Below are 14,755 nucleotides of genomic sequence, written 5' to 3'. Positions count from 1 at the left end.
GAGCATGTCCCCTCTCATTGCACTAGTGGTCTCTGTAATAGCTCTCTTTTAAACATACTATTGAAAGCCTTTCTTGTTATCTCAGCCCCCCCCTTAGGCTTCTGTGTATGTTGCTAAATGTACTTCAAAAAGAACAGGGAGGTCTCCTTTAGAATCCAATCCTAAGGCTGTTGCTAAATGTACTAACAAGTTTGGACATTGCTGTCTTGTTTACACATTGGACCTTGCTTTTACCAAGGCTTCTTTAGAGCACCCCTCCCTAGGCCATGTGTTAATTCAACTCATTTGCATAATAACTGAAGCTCTGCACACCTTTCAAGAACATGTGCAGCATGTGAGAACCACACCCAGCTCTTCCAGCCACACCCAGCTTTTCGAACCACACCCAGCTCTTCGAACCACACCCTGCCCTGTCTATAAAATGCAGCCCCCGAGCCTCACCCAGTGCTTGTGCTCATCTACCTCCCGCTTACCTGAGAACAGATCCTTCGGCGCTGGCACTCCTGCTCTCTACAGACCTTCATCGGCTTCAACGGGCGCGGCTGCTGGCTCTTCCTTCTTCTGGTTTCCGGCTCCTCCTTGCCTCAGCCCCTCTCCTGTTCAATACAACCGACCTGCAAACGAGAAAGAGGACAAGGTTAGACTGATCCGTATCCCTTTCCAGCAACAAGTAAGTGCAAAACTTTTTATTACCTGAAAGAACTTTGACAGCGATTTCTGGATTCGTGTATGGACAATTTGGAACAAGATACCTTCCACGAACATTGTGATTCAAACCCTTTGTTACAAGAATACTTTGTGGAACTTTGTGAAATAAACATTATTTTACATGGAACTTTTAAGAATCGAACAGTGGAAACCATTGACAGCAAGGCAAACAGTAAATCAAAGACTTGCACAAATTACCTGCTGTATTTTGATGTAAAAGTACAGTATTCGTTTTTATAAAAATTCTGGAAATGTGTGAAAAGTGAGTTTGCTATTAAGAATTTAGGCTTTAGTCATATTAAGGTGAATGTTTGATATTGGTAATTCTGATAATGGTATTCGTTTAATTTTATAGAAGCTTTACAGTAATAGAAAGCACATCCCAGAACAGTAACACATTCCAAACCTAGAAGCTAGAGACCAGGACCCAAGAGGTACTTTTAGAAGAGAATTTCTAATAGATAAAGGGATAGTCAGGAACACATTTAGGAATAGGTTGCACTTACCTGTTCTTTGTTTATGTTTCATTAGGCACCAGTTTCTAAAGAATTCAGAGAGGGCCGCAGATTTTAGCAGCACTTCAACAGTGGAAACGCAAGAACGGTGTTGTCTCTCTTTTTTTATTTTATCCACTTCCCCCCTTCCCTTGAGCTTCTGGTTCTTAGTGCACTGTCTAAAACTAGTGTGCTGGAACAAGCAGTTTCAGGGTGGGGTCGGACTGTCTTCAACCTCCATCAGAACTGAACAGAAACTCAGGTGAGCTGAGCTTTGACATTCCCCCCTATAATTCGATCTATATATAGAGCCCTTCGCCCAGTTGCTAAGGGAAGAAGAGTCTATTAAGTCATTTGTTTATGAAGGGTGGGAAACAAATGTGGCTCTACATGCCGATGATATTTTGATATTTCCTCAGACATACGTTCAGCTTTTCCAGCAGTCATTAAACTTGCCTTAGAGTTTGGGGAAATATCTGGGTGCGAGGTTAATGCCTCAAAGACCGAGGTAATGGTTTGGAACGATAGAAATTGTGGTACGGAGATTCAGCTTTTTCCAAGTCTGCGTTATTTGGGTCTGAACATCACTAAGAACATTAATAAACTAGCCAAAACCAATTTTTCTGCTGTCGCAAGGGAATGCTGTACACTTATGCAATCTTGGTCACATCTCCCTCTATCTTTGTTGGGCCGAGTCAACTTAGTTAAGATGACCATCTTGCCCAAGGTGTCTTTTCTTTTTAATATTATTCCTCTTTTTTTTTACTCGATAGCTATATCTAAGTTACAGGGGGATATAACGTCTTTTATTTGGTAAAACATATCCCAAGGATTGCATGGAAGAAACTCAGACGCCGTAGGGAGAAGGGAGGTTTGGCAGCCCCTGATCTACAAACATATGCGTGGGCGTTCCAACTGTGCCATGCTCGAATGTTGTTAAAGATGCCTGTAGATCAAGGGGTTGGTTGCACGTTTTTAGCCATGCTTAAGGGTGAAGCAGTAGTGTAATCAGGTTTTCTATTTAAATTTGGAGACCCACAGTTTTTTAAGAAAATTAAATTGAAGGTACTACAGGGGATGGCAAAGATATGGTCTAAGGTGAGGAACCTAACAAAGCTTGGATAGGTTTCTAGTGGAGCCCCACTGAGGGGATCCCCTGGGAATCCTGGGTGGCTAGAAGATAGTCTAGCTGCTCCTTTGCAAGATGGTGGTCTGGAGACATGGGGAGACATTTTTGTAGAAGGTAGTCTGTTGCCATGGGAAGTCTTAAAAGGAAAGATAGGATCAAATCTTTCTATATTCAAGTACATTCAGATTGCCAGTTGGGCACATTCTTATACCTCGCAGGCCTTAGCTCGAAGTAGAGCTCCAGTTGGGGGTGGCAACCAACTTGAAACTCTACTTTTGGATAAACCATCTGGCAAGAAAGAAGTATCTTTGTGGTATAATTTGATACAAGAGGAGTCTGACGGGGAATTCCAGCTACCCGAGTTGTTGTGGGGCTCCTCTTTAGCCTGCTGTAACATAGTAGATCTGTGGTCTACATCGTTCAAGGTCCTGTGGGATATTGTGAAGCCCGCATGGTTGCGCAGGAACCATCTCTATACACTTCACAGAGCATACAATTCGCCACAAAGATTGTCAAAATTTGTCCAAGGTTCCTCGGTAGCTTGTGCCAGATATGGTTTAATAGATGCCAACGATGCTCATATGTTTTTTGAATGCCCCTCTGTTTCGGCCTTTTGGGACTCCATCAGTAAATTGCTTACGACATCTTTGGGCCTTCAAATTTCGATTGATCTTCCTCTAGCAATTTTGGCAGTGACTGATGGAGCGCGGAGTCGGCGAAAAATCTTCTCTTTTACTCCATCTTATTAGCTAGAAGAGAGATCTGTAAAAAGTGGAAAGACCATCATCCACCTATATTTTTAGACAGGGGAGCTTCGGTTCTACAAGTGTCTAAATTGGACTTGGTGAGATCTGGGAACTGTAACAAAAGGTCCTTTTGGAACTTGCTTAAATGGAACTAACTGTCCGGGGTTTTTTGTTTTTTCCCCCGGTCCAATGATTATGCTGCTGTGGTTTTACCTCCCGATGTGCACTTTTCCTAGGGTCGGATCCCTAGGTATAACGCCAGTATTATCCATGTGAATATGGTTTTGATCTACAGGTTTTGATTGGTCCTTTGCTTGCTGAAGGGTGACGGCACAGGAATATCATGTAAACCCTAACAGTTATATACTGAGACAGCGCAAGGGATTAGATGAACCTGTTAATTTGATACCATGGTGGAAAATGAGGACTAAAAACAATGCACAAGAGTATAAAAACCATCCAAGAGCACCAATGATCCAAGTCGCCAACATCTCAGCACTGTAAAAGCACAAAAGTCAAAGGCACACCACCTCAAAGTGATAAGGGGCTGCAAAATCACTGCTGCAGGGGCGAACACCCCACAATGCAGCACACACACATAGCAATAACAGCACATACACAATGATGACAATGTGGGACAAAGTGCAACAGTTACACTGCAGAACAGAGGACAAACTGGGTTCACTTGTGCCTTGAAACTGGCCAATCACACCTGACATAGCATGAAACTGTGAGATGGAAATGTACGTGTACAACCTCACATCCGTGATGTAGTCCAAATGTCCACTGTCCCGCACCAAATAGTCCGCTCCTCCAAAACAGTCACAATGTACATTGTCATGCAGTCTGCATGTAAACTTGAACAATGCGACAACATACATGTCAACAGAATGTCAAACTGCATCTCTCCTTCACATTGCAGAGGGACAAACAACACCTCCAGCAGAGCATACCAGAAAACTCATCAGTAATGCTTGAGAGGACCTCCACACCTTCGACACCGACGCCCTACAACAGTTCATGGAGATCTTAGGCAATCTACCTCCAGGAACAGGGCAGCCCAACTGCATTGAGGAGACCCCACCCCTTGCACAAAGCACACAGCTGGAAGAACCCACGCCCACGGCTGGCTCCCAGCACCCCATCGAAGCACACCTTGTATTCCAAGGCCAGGTGTCAGACTGACAGAAGGAGGTGGCCGAACAGGTGTGATGGGGTTTGACCTCATGGAACCCAAACTAGATCACGCCTGTGGTTGTCTAAGTCCCATCAGGGACCACTTACACACCCCAACGGACACCCACACTGCAACAGAGACACATGCATCAGCACATTTCCTATACTGATTCACGTACAGAGCCCCGGGATAATCATTCACACCCCCACGCTGGACTTGTGTACACTGCACCAGTCTACTCTTCTAACGAACTGAGTGGGGGACGACAAAGCTACATGTCCAAGGTCTTACCCGCTGCCTGCAGTGATATGTTTCTGTCCATTGTACACAGCCAATGTAATGTTGTAGGGCCTGGGGCCCTCATGCATACATTATGACCACACAGACACACTCAGATAGTTTGTGGAACTGACTTAGGGCATGTGCGCCCAGCACCTTTATTGTCAGGGCCACATGTACAGTGACGCCTGTGCTGGATGGGTGTGGGGTGAGTGTAAGCCCACCCTCATGGAGTGGTTAGTGCTGGCTACAACTTGAACAGTGATCACAATTAAAGCAGAAATAGAAAACACCAGCATAATGGAAACAAGTGTGAAGCATCATGGTGGTAGCTGGAGCAAATCCAGGGGTCACCCAATATGCAATCAGAAGGGTCAGTCAGTTGCAGTGCACTAAATTAGTGGCACCTAAAGAGCTGAGCCTTAATCAGATATATTATTCTCGCTTCATAAATAATTTTAGAGACCATCTCCCAAAAAAGTTTAGGAACCATCTCTAAATTAATTCATTACTTTAAAAGAGACCACACCCAGGCTAAAAAATAATTTAGAGATGGTCCCTAAAATTTATTGGAAGATGGTCTCTAAAATTATTTATGGAGCGAGAATAATATATCTAATTAAGGCATTTAAATCAGGTGCGTATCATACAATACAATGAACATATAACATGTAAGTTGTATAGGAGTTACAGGCCGCCCTTTCGGATCTATTTGTGTATTAAAACGAATGAATTTAAAGAGGACCCCTATAGATCTTAATAAGTGGAAAGATGCAATTGATTGGTCCACTGAATCATGTGACATAGGTCGCGCAAAAATTACGTAGCAAAAAACACACGTCACTTAAGATGCCGGGGATATAAACGCCAACCTTTCCCCGCGTCCATACCACACTAATTTCGAGACCGTCCACCAGACATGAGGTCCATCATCTAAATAATTCGGGTAAGCTCCGGCAGATTTGTTAAACTGTACCCATGCGTAAAAGAAATCTGATTCGCAGATTTATTTTTAAGTCCCTATCGTTTCTTTTGCAGACAATTCGGTTTTACTCTAGTCTGCACGCTTTTAAATAACGCTACCCCCGACCCAGGATAAGCTGGCCGACGAGAGATTTAAGTCGTGAAAAGAAAGAAACAAATATATAACTGCGTATAGCAGGTATTATTTTGGTTTCTAACTGTATAGATAGATAAATAAGAGGCCTTAAATAATACAAATGGCCTACATTAGCCGATTTTTTATATGTTCCCTTTTAGACGCATAATCCATGCCCCCGTCGTCCGTCTAAATCCTCGATTTGAGAATAGGTCCAATTCATCAGTGATGTACACCATGGACCTTTGACAGACGGTTCAGGAAGTGAGATTACGGTAAACATTAGGTATACCAATTTTTCACCTTCTCTATTTTTGTTAACGTATCTTAACCATTAGGATACATTAATATATAGATATGTTCTAAAGTATATATCTTTGCGGTCTCTATCCTAGAAGCCGTTTTTTATACTTCCGTCATTTTTCCAAAGAGGAGAGCAAAGAAATCAAGGTGTTGCGCCCTAAATATATTGAGACAGACGTAGGAGGAAGCTAATAATATTTTACAGAAAGGTAATCATTATCATATGAAAAGTAAACATGACAGCTATAAGGCTTATATGTCTTTATTTACTTATAATATGTATTAATTTGTAGATCTAACGACGTAAGGTCTCCAGTTATTATCAGTCACGACTTTGTCACGATTTTTTATCAGAACCATAGTGCCCTAAACAAGGCTGAATATCGAATTTTTATCCATATAAGGTAATCTCGTTTTTTATGCATAGGCAGAACCTCACGAGGTCTTGTGATCAACAAAAGTTAAAATGTAACTATTTCTATTTTGAGAGAGGGACAGAAGGTTTTTCAAATATGTCCTCTTCCTCTTTAGTTTTGCTACACTCCAGACGCTTCTACCGTCTTGTCTGGTCTACAGCTATTCAGTATCATCAATATACGAGTTGCTTGAAACTTACAGGTATTCTAAAACTTATACTAATAAGTTCAATCTGTATCATAATATTAGTCGCTATTAGGTATGTCAGTTTTTTGTAAATATATATATGCATACAAACTCACATCCCCTCCCCCTCTAACATAACGTTTATACAATCACATGGAACACTATGGAGTATCGCATAAGTTATTGTCGGGTGTTGTCGATAGCAATTTATTTCTTGAGTGTTCTCTAATTAATGGGAGTCAGACTAATTGTATGCTGTTTTATTATTAAAAAATGTGTTGTGAGATAGATCAGTTTTGCAGTGTATTGTGTAATTTTAAGTTTTATATAAAATTTGACATGAAGATCAAACAGTAACATTTCAATGTTAATCTAACATCAGTTTTTTAAGTACTTTTGTTGAAATAGATTTTAATCGTGGCTTTCCTGAAGAAGGCGTCCTCCCCACGCCGAAACGCGCGTGGAAAGATTTAATTTTTGCCACATTTTATAATTTAAAAAAAATTGTATTGTTTTATTACTGATAGTAATGTTCTGTTTATTTGATGATAAATACAATTGATTATGACAACAATTCATGTATGATAACATGTGAATCCTTTCGTGAGGATTTTTTAACTTTACATAAATAAATACGACTAATTTTGACTTTTTCAACCTTTTTATTCATTGACAGTAGTAATTATATGTTTGTTGGTCATTATACATAGGAAATGTTTAATTGTGTTGTCTGACTCTACAATTGATTGGTACACCATCTTGTATTCATGATTGCCCAGGAATGATAAAGCATTGATGGTTAATAACCCCCATTCCATTGACCCAAAGGCCATCCAATATTTAATTCGACAGGGTCCATGACTTGAGCTGCACAGAGTTAGTGGCCCCAGATGCACAGTGGCCGGCACAGGCACAACGCCACGGAACAGTGACATGCGGTGAACTGAAGTAGGGCCACGCAATCTGAGCGGGTCCTCATCGAAGGTGAATGTAGCAGAGGGTTGTGGGGGAAAGTGGAAGGTGTCCTTCAGGACATGATGCAGAGGGCAGAAGCCGGCAGGAAGTGGAATGCTACAGCCTCATTTTTCCACCAAGTCAGTATCACCTACATGATGTTGAAGACCACCCCAGTCCATAGACTCAGATGCCACCTAAGTTTAACCAGAGAGTGTCACTGAATGTCGGGGCACAGACTTAGTGGCACCAGAGCTGAAAGGGGATGCAGTTTGCCATGAGGCCTGTACAATGATATAAACTCTGCCATAAATAAATCAAGACTCAGTTCCAAATGTGTGACCTACTGGACCGCAGTGTGGGCTGAAGGCAGTAGTCAGTGAGGGACCACAGACACGTGTGTTTGGAATGCTGCACACAGAATTGGTGGCTCCACATAGAAGGGAAAACAGTGATATCAAACGTCCCATGAACATAGGAACTCAGCCATCAGGTTATCAAGATTAATTCCAAATGCGTAACCTACTTGAGGCAGCGGGGGCCGGAGGCAGCGGTGAAGTATGTCAACAAGAAAGGTGTACTTCGGATCTGTGTTGCTGAGGCCATGATGGTCTGAGGAGGCTACCGCGGTCGCGGGCCTAGGGATTGAAGCGTGCACCGGCATGTGGTGGGACCTCTTTGACATACGCCGGTGTCGGCAGCTGATCAGTGAGGCTTGGCTGCGCAGGGGCGGGCAAGACAGGTTCGGGGACTAGTGGCCCGTGGTGCAGCAGGTACACAGGATCGCAGGCAACACTGCTCATGTCGTGTCTGGTAGGTGGGCATGTTGTTTGACATGTATGTGAGTTTGTAACATGTGCATTCCCAGAGTTGCGAGTTGCATGATTGTGAAGTTGGGGTGTGTGGTTTGTTTATTTGGTACTTACCAAAAAGCAGAGCTTTTCCGTAGGGGCCATCCTGGAAGCGCCGGTTGATGATGGACTGTTGGAAGATGTAGGAATCATGCACACTGCCTGGGTAGTTGGCTTAGACATTGGTATAGAGTCCCCGGTGGTCCACGGTTGCCTGCACATTGATGAAATGCGTGTGCTTTCTGTAGCAGTGATTGTGTAAAGTTTCGGCAGGGTGCACAGGTAGGACATATGTGCAGTCAATTGCCCCCAACACGTGCAGAAAGCCAGCTATGGCGTAGAAGCCTTGCTTGGTCTCCAGCTGTTCCTGCGCAGTGTGGAGGAAGTGAAGGTGCCTGGGTATTAAGCTAATGATGGCATCGAAGACAGTTGTGATGAACTTTGATTGGACTGGCTGTAAGACTCCTCCGACACTGGCAGTTTTTTGGTTGGAAGGTACCTGAGGCAAACAGATGCAGCACAGCCAGCAGCTTTGTCTGCGGAGGGATGTTGGTTGTCCGCTGTGTGGGTACCATCAGTCTGTGGTCAATGATGTTCAGGATGCGGAGAATGGTTGCCCTTTTGAGCCTGTAGTGGGCAATGACATCCTCTTGTGTTGGGTATGTGATGCTGGTGCATTTTCTGTCATGGTCTGCACTGCCTCTGTGGTAGTCCGGGGGGCAGAGGATTGCCTGGGGTAGGGCACAGGACGGGTCATGGGTGTGTTGGCGGTAGGTGTTGTGGCCTTCTTGGGGACATGAGCTGCATGATCAGTAGCTCCATGGCATCTGTTGTTCTTCAGGTGTGGCTCTGGCCAGGGCTCCCTTTTCTGGTGCAGGTTATCGTCCGACTTTACACCAGGTCAGAGCAGGTGTTAATTTTCTTCTGCCAATGCGCCTTATCGCCTGTTGTTGGATCTTATCGCCAATCTGGCTGGTCGTTGAGAATGTTGTGAAGTAGTGTTGCGGCCTTTTTGCGCGAGAACGCCTACTCATTAGCGATAGTTGCCAGGGTCATCTGTGGCAAGGTTTTTGGTGGCTGCTTTCAAAGGCAAACTGGTGATATGGACTGTTAGCACCAGCTTGTGAATAGGGCGATAAAATTATCGCCACTTTGGCTGTGATAAAGTGCTGACAGCTCTGCGATAAATCCTCGAGAATATGCGCCAATATTTTTTTGGGTACCTGTAGGCTGCTGGTGCTGGTCAGCTCCTCAGTGCTGCACAAGCTCTTCGCATACCAATCATGCTGCCTGTCAATGTTAGTGCGTGGCTGGTGTTGTAATGCTTAATTCCACGCTGCCCTGGATGAGATTGATACTCTACCCCAGAAATGCAAGTGATTTACTCAAGGAGGAGGAGGGAAATAAACAAATCACAAACTCTTGAGTGGTGAACTCCACTAATACATGACAGGTGGAGTTGTATTGCTAAACTCTGCCACACCACGGAGTAGACAAAACTCTGCAAGCTCGGTGGGCGGCACGGAGTTTGCTGCCTAGCCTTAATTACGAGTTACCTGTTTCACCTGCGGTTTATGGCGGTCCGACTGCCTGCTTCAATGTGGTGGTGAAGAAGGATTTACGGTACATACTCAACTCTTTCTTCTTCTCCCCAGCAGATTCCAACATTGATCCCTTTCTCCAGGTCTTCCCTTCACAGCAAGAATTTCACACCAAGGATTATGACCTTGTGTGCGGCAATCTTCAGGAGAGTAAAATTCAGACCATATGCCCATTGCCAGGACTGCCCATATAAGGGCTGCAACCTGGTAATGGGTATATGGTATTATCCTACATATCATGTATATGTGTGCATCTGAAACATATGCAGTCTCAATGTATACACAGATATCAATATATTTGGTAATAGTACTTATCATCGCTGAAACATCCCCGCACCCAGACCACCAGGCCCGCAGTTGAATCGTAATATTGCGGCGCCGTGGGCTCGCCAAACTGGTAATAAGGCCCTCAGGGCCACATGCATCAAGCCATTTTCTGTTCGCAAACAGGCTGCTTTGCAGAAACGGCCCGTTTACGAATGGAAAAATGGCATTTCTATTGCATCAAAGGCTTGATATTCACAATTATTTGTGATTACCTAAATTGTGAATGCATTTAGGGAATCGCAATTTATAATTCTCTAATGGCGATGCATGCAGCCTTTCCTAAATGCGAACTGTGCATTTAAGAAATGCTAATTATAATCGACTTCAGGTTGATCGTAATTTGTGCAAGTACTATGTAGTGCACACATACCCTTAGGGGATGTGTGTGTTTTACATGTGCACAGGTACCTTTATTTGGGGGGTGCTTCGGGGGGCCTTAGGCCTCCGGGCACCCTTGGATTTAGATTCGCAATTTGTGATTACCAATTTGGTAATCGCAATTCGCGAATGCAATACCATTCATTTCTCTGGGCCTGTAGGCCCAGAGGAATGAATGGAGTCACATTAGCTAATGATAAGGAAGTGCAAATTATTGCATTGTTTTTTGCGATTCCAAAATAGAGATTCAGTAAAAATCACTATTTTAGAATCGCAAAATGTATGCTTGATGCGTGTGCCCTTAGTCTCTGTGATGGAAGTCAAATAACCTCAGCGGGGCAAGGCAGCAGACAGTTGGCTGAAAAGGGCTCCACATCGGCAGATCGCCACTGGAGCTGTTGACTGTTGGAGGTAAAACGCAAAGCAGTAGACATTTGAATTTCATGCTCAAAGATGGTCCCTCACTGGACAGATACTTTTGGCCTGGTTCTAAGTGAGTTTTGGGTCATTTTGCTGGACAAATTTGGGTTCCCAGAATCCAGGTAATTTGAATCTTAAATATGGTTTATTATAGTATCAGACTAGTTGATGTGGGTGTGGAGACTCCTCTCAATTCAGGCACTGCTTTTCATGTAGATTAGGCAAGAATGGTCTTGATGAATTGCTCCTGATCCTGTTAGGGACACTACAAGGCAAGAAACATGTTGACCAGAGTTTGACATCCTCATGAAACATTATTTTCCATGAGCCCCCCACTGTTTTTAATCTTGACAAATAAGCCTGTGATTGAAAAATCCTTTAAGGGGCTCTTTAAGTAATTTAACTTCTGCTTTCTTCATTCACATGGCCGATCTACCTTGTATATCTATTGAGTCTGGAATTACAGACTCTGAAGCTACTTGTTTAATGAACTCCAACAAAGAGCATCCTTGAGGGGCCTATCAGGCATTTCAACGCCAACCCGATGAGGAGCACAGCCCAGTGATGACACATGCCAAACATTGGTGGGTGATGGTTTGTGCTTCGCCACTAAGCTGCCTCAGTTGACCTGTCCATGTCCAATCTCTGTTATGGAGCACATATTGATCCTGTGAGGCAAGGTTGAAGGCTGCAGCTGAAGAAGGCTCCACAAGGTCAGACACCTTCTCCTCAAATTGCCTTTGTATCAGATTTGCTACAGCAGAGAAGAACATTTTGGGAGCATCCTGAATCTTTGGCCCAGCTGCAATGCACCTTCATTGATGAGCTTTGCAGGTGGATCCTAGTACACCATCAGTTCTCGTAACAAAAAGTTGGCAGAATGTTTCTAGGTTCCAGGATTACGCAAATGTTAGGAGTAGTACACTTTGCCACCTGCCAAGGGGCGGGGACCTTGGGACATTACCTAGTGGGGTTAAGACTCACTCCAGTAGAGGCCAGCAGCAGGGTTCAGGGCAGGTTTAATTGGAAATGGCCAGCTGGGCAGTAGCAGGAAAGGCAAGCTTGTTGTGCCTATGTAGCTCAATCATGAGGTCAGTCAGCTGAGGTCCTGTGTTCAAGTTAAAGTTATACAGGTCCTGTCTTCCTGCGGGTTCTTCAGAAAGCAGGACAGTTCTTCTTCTAATTCCTCATAGGTCTAGGAGTGTTCAAAGGAGGGTACTGGGGTTGTGATATTTATACCCAGTGACAGCTTGTAGGTGGGGGAAACTTCTGGCCTCTCTTGAACCAATGGGGTAAAAGTTCCCAAGGATGAGCCTACCAGTTCTTTTGAGCACTTACTGTGTGTGTTATTGTAAGCTATCCCACACTGCCCCTTTTTCCCTAAAACCAACATGTCAAACTCCTTCCCCGGTCAGAGCTCCATGTGCCCACCCAGAGAAGTGACTGTGGAAATAGCCAAACCCTCCCTTGTTTTTACTTCCTTCTGTCATGTGTTGCAGACCTATTGTTCATGTTGTAACCTGATGTGCACAATTTTCAATAAAGGTTTTTGAAAATAAAAAATAAAAAAACAACAAAAAAAATCCTTGTGGCCACTCCAAACCAGTTATGAGGTACCCCACCCTCCCACTGCCATTAGAGCCAAGCTGACTAAGAAGTAAAAGGGAGGCAGACCTAGGTGTGAGCTGGCATGCCTACAAGATTAATTTAGCTAAACAAAAGAGAGAGAAGGAGAATACGTGTCTACTCCATATCCTTACTTTAGTGCCTAATGCCTAAAACTGTAATCTCATCCAAATCTTATGGGCTAAGGAATCTAGGTGGATACCAGAAATGTTATGTTGCATATTACTAAGAGGAGGAGGAGGCGGCAGCAGCTGCAGACTCCAATACCCCGGGCCCCAGCCAGGCCATAGTAGTGCCTCGGGTGGTTCGGCACCATAGTCCAACAGCCGTCCACTGCCACTCTTCATCTACTGCTGCTTCCCCCTTTGTGGTGACCATTAGAACATTTCACTGCCGCATGCTCCTTAGAATGGTGCACCTTGAAAACCAGATGGAGAAGCGTGTTGACAGCCCAGAGAGGAAGATTTGACTTTCAGTCTGCCACTAGTCCTCTAAATCTCTTGCCTCTTTTTTAATCTTGTGTTTGGTGGGGGGAGTGGGGCCTGTTGAGGAGAGGGTAGGATGTGGTAGTTGGGGAAATTGGACTGGGGTTTTACTTACAGACATTTGGATTTTGGACTCTCATTAGACATTGGTTGGGGTTAGGGAGGGGCTGTCGTGGTCATTTCTAGTTTTATATGTGTTAGGGGAATACATTTTGTTATTTTTACAATATGATACATATTTATTTATTGGTGTGGGAGGGTTTACTCTCACTTCGCACGGTTTCCTTTACAGCAGGGCCGCAGCCAGTTTTTGAAATCTGATGCAGTACCCTCACTTGTCCTACTACTCCTTCCTGCTAGTCTATGCAGTCTGCAACTATATATTAACCCCTATTGACTCGTAAGGGGGGTGGGTGTGTGAATTAATTAATTTCCATAGTATAAATATTTAGTACATTCCCCAAACTTAATTTCTTACCTGTGATTGATGATTAGGCGACGCGATGACTGCATGATGATGGTTTGGTTTCCCAGGGTGCCATGGTGGTGGTAGTAATAGACAGTAGTAGTTGCATTAAAAAAATGGGACAGTCACCTGAGGGAGCCTAGAGAACGACTAGTAGAAGTAGAGTACACAAGAAGAAGACTGCCAAACAAGAAATCATGATAAGGAATGCTATAGTAAAAAAAAAGGTTGGTGGGCTTGCCTAGTAAAAGTTACATACTGAAGTTGACTCGAGCTATGAAGTGGTCGAGTGTAACTTTTAGTGCTGGAAGGATTATGATGCTGGCAATTAACTATGATGGACTATGTTCCTCTGGAAAAATTTGAATATCAAATACTATGCATGGGTGGGAAATCTAATATATATTACCAGTGTGGTCTATATCATTAGAGCAGAAGAATATCCTCGCCTTGCCTTGAGTTGGTGTTGCTTTTACCACATCTGCCCCAGCAAGTGTGTGATCAATTAATGGTGTAAATGTAATTCAGTCACACCTCAATAAATCACACAGCCTGGGAGAAAAGGTTTAGGGGTTTGATGAAGGGTTGGGAAGGGGTATTAGAGGGAAAGGTTTGACAAAGACAAACACTACACATGGACAACACTCATAATGGCAGCCGACCATCATACATCTGTTATGGGAGGAAAAGGAAAGGCCTCCGTTTTGATGAGTAGTACTAGATTAGTATAGGGCTGTATGTTAATTATGCAATTGTCTATCTGCCCCCAGAGAGACCCAAGTTACATACATTATGTTCTGTTGTACTGGGCTTTGAAAGCTAGCAAATAAAATGTAAATATCTGTATGAGCCAAAAAAACAAACATAAAAAACATACACAGTTGTTATGACTGAAGAGAAAAAAAAGGATACTGTGTTGTCAAATTGAGAGATGCATCTCCGCATTCCTCTTGAACTGTCCATCCGTCAATCTTGGGTGCCTGAAGGATGCGGTTTGGTAAGCTAAGTGTGAGTCATTTTTCTAGTATGATGCAGGGTAAAGGGCATGTAGATGGAAAAAGAAAATGTATTGAAAAATCAAGGGAAAACAATTAACTGCATAAGAAGTA

Source organism: Lissotriton helveticus, chromosome 7, assembly GCF_964261635.1.
Source record: "Lissotriton helveticus chromosome 7, aLisHel1.1, whole genome shotgun sequence".
In the NCBI taxonomy this organism is placed as follows: Eukaryota; Metazoa; Chordata; class Amphibia; order Caudata; family Salamandridae; genus Lissotriton; species Lissotriton helveticus.
The sequence above is the reverse complement of the archived record's forward strand: the minus strand, read 5'-3'. Positions refer to the sequence as shown.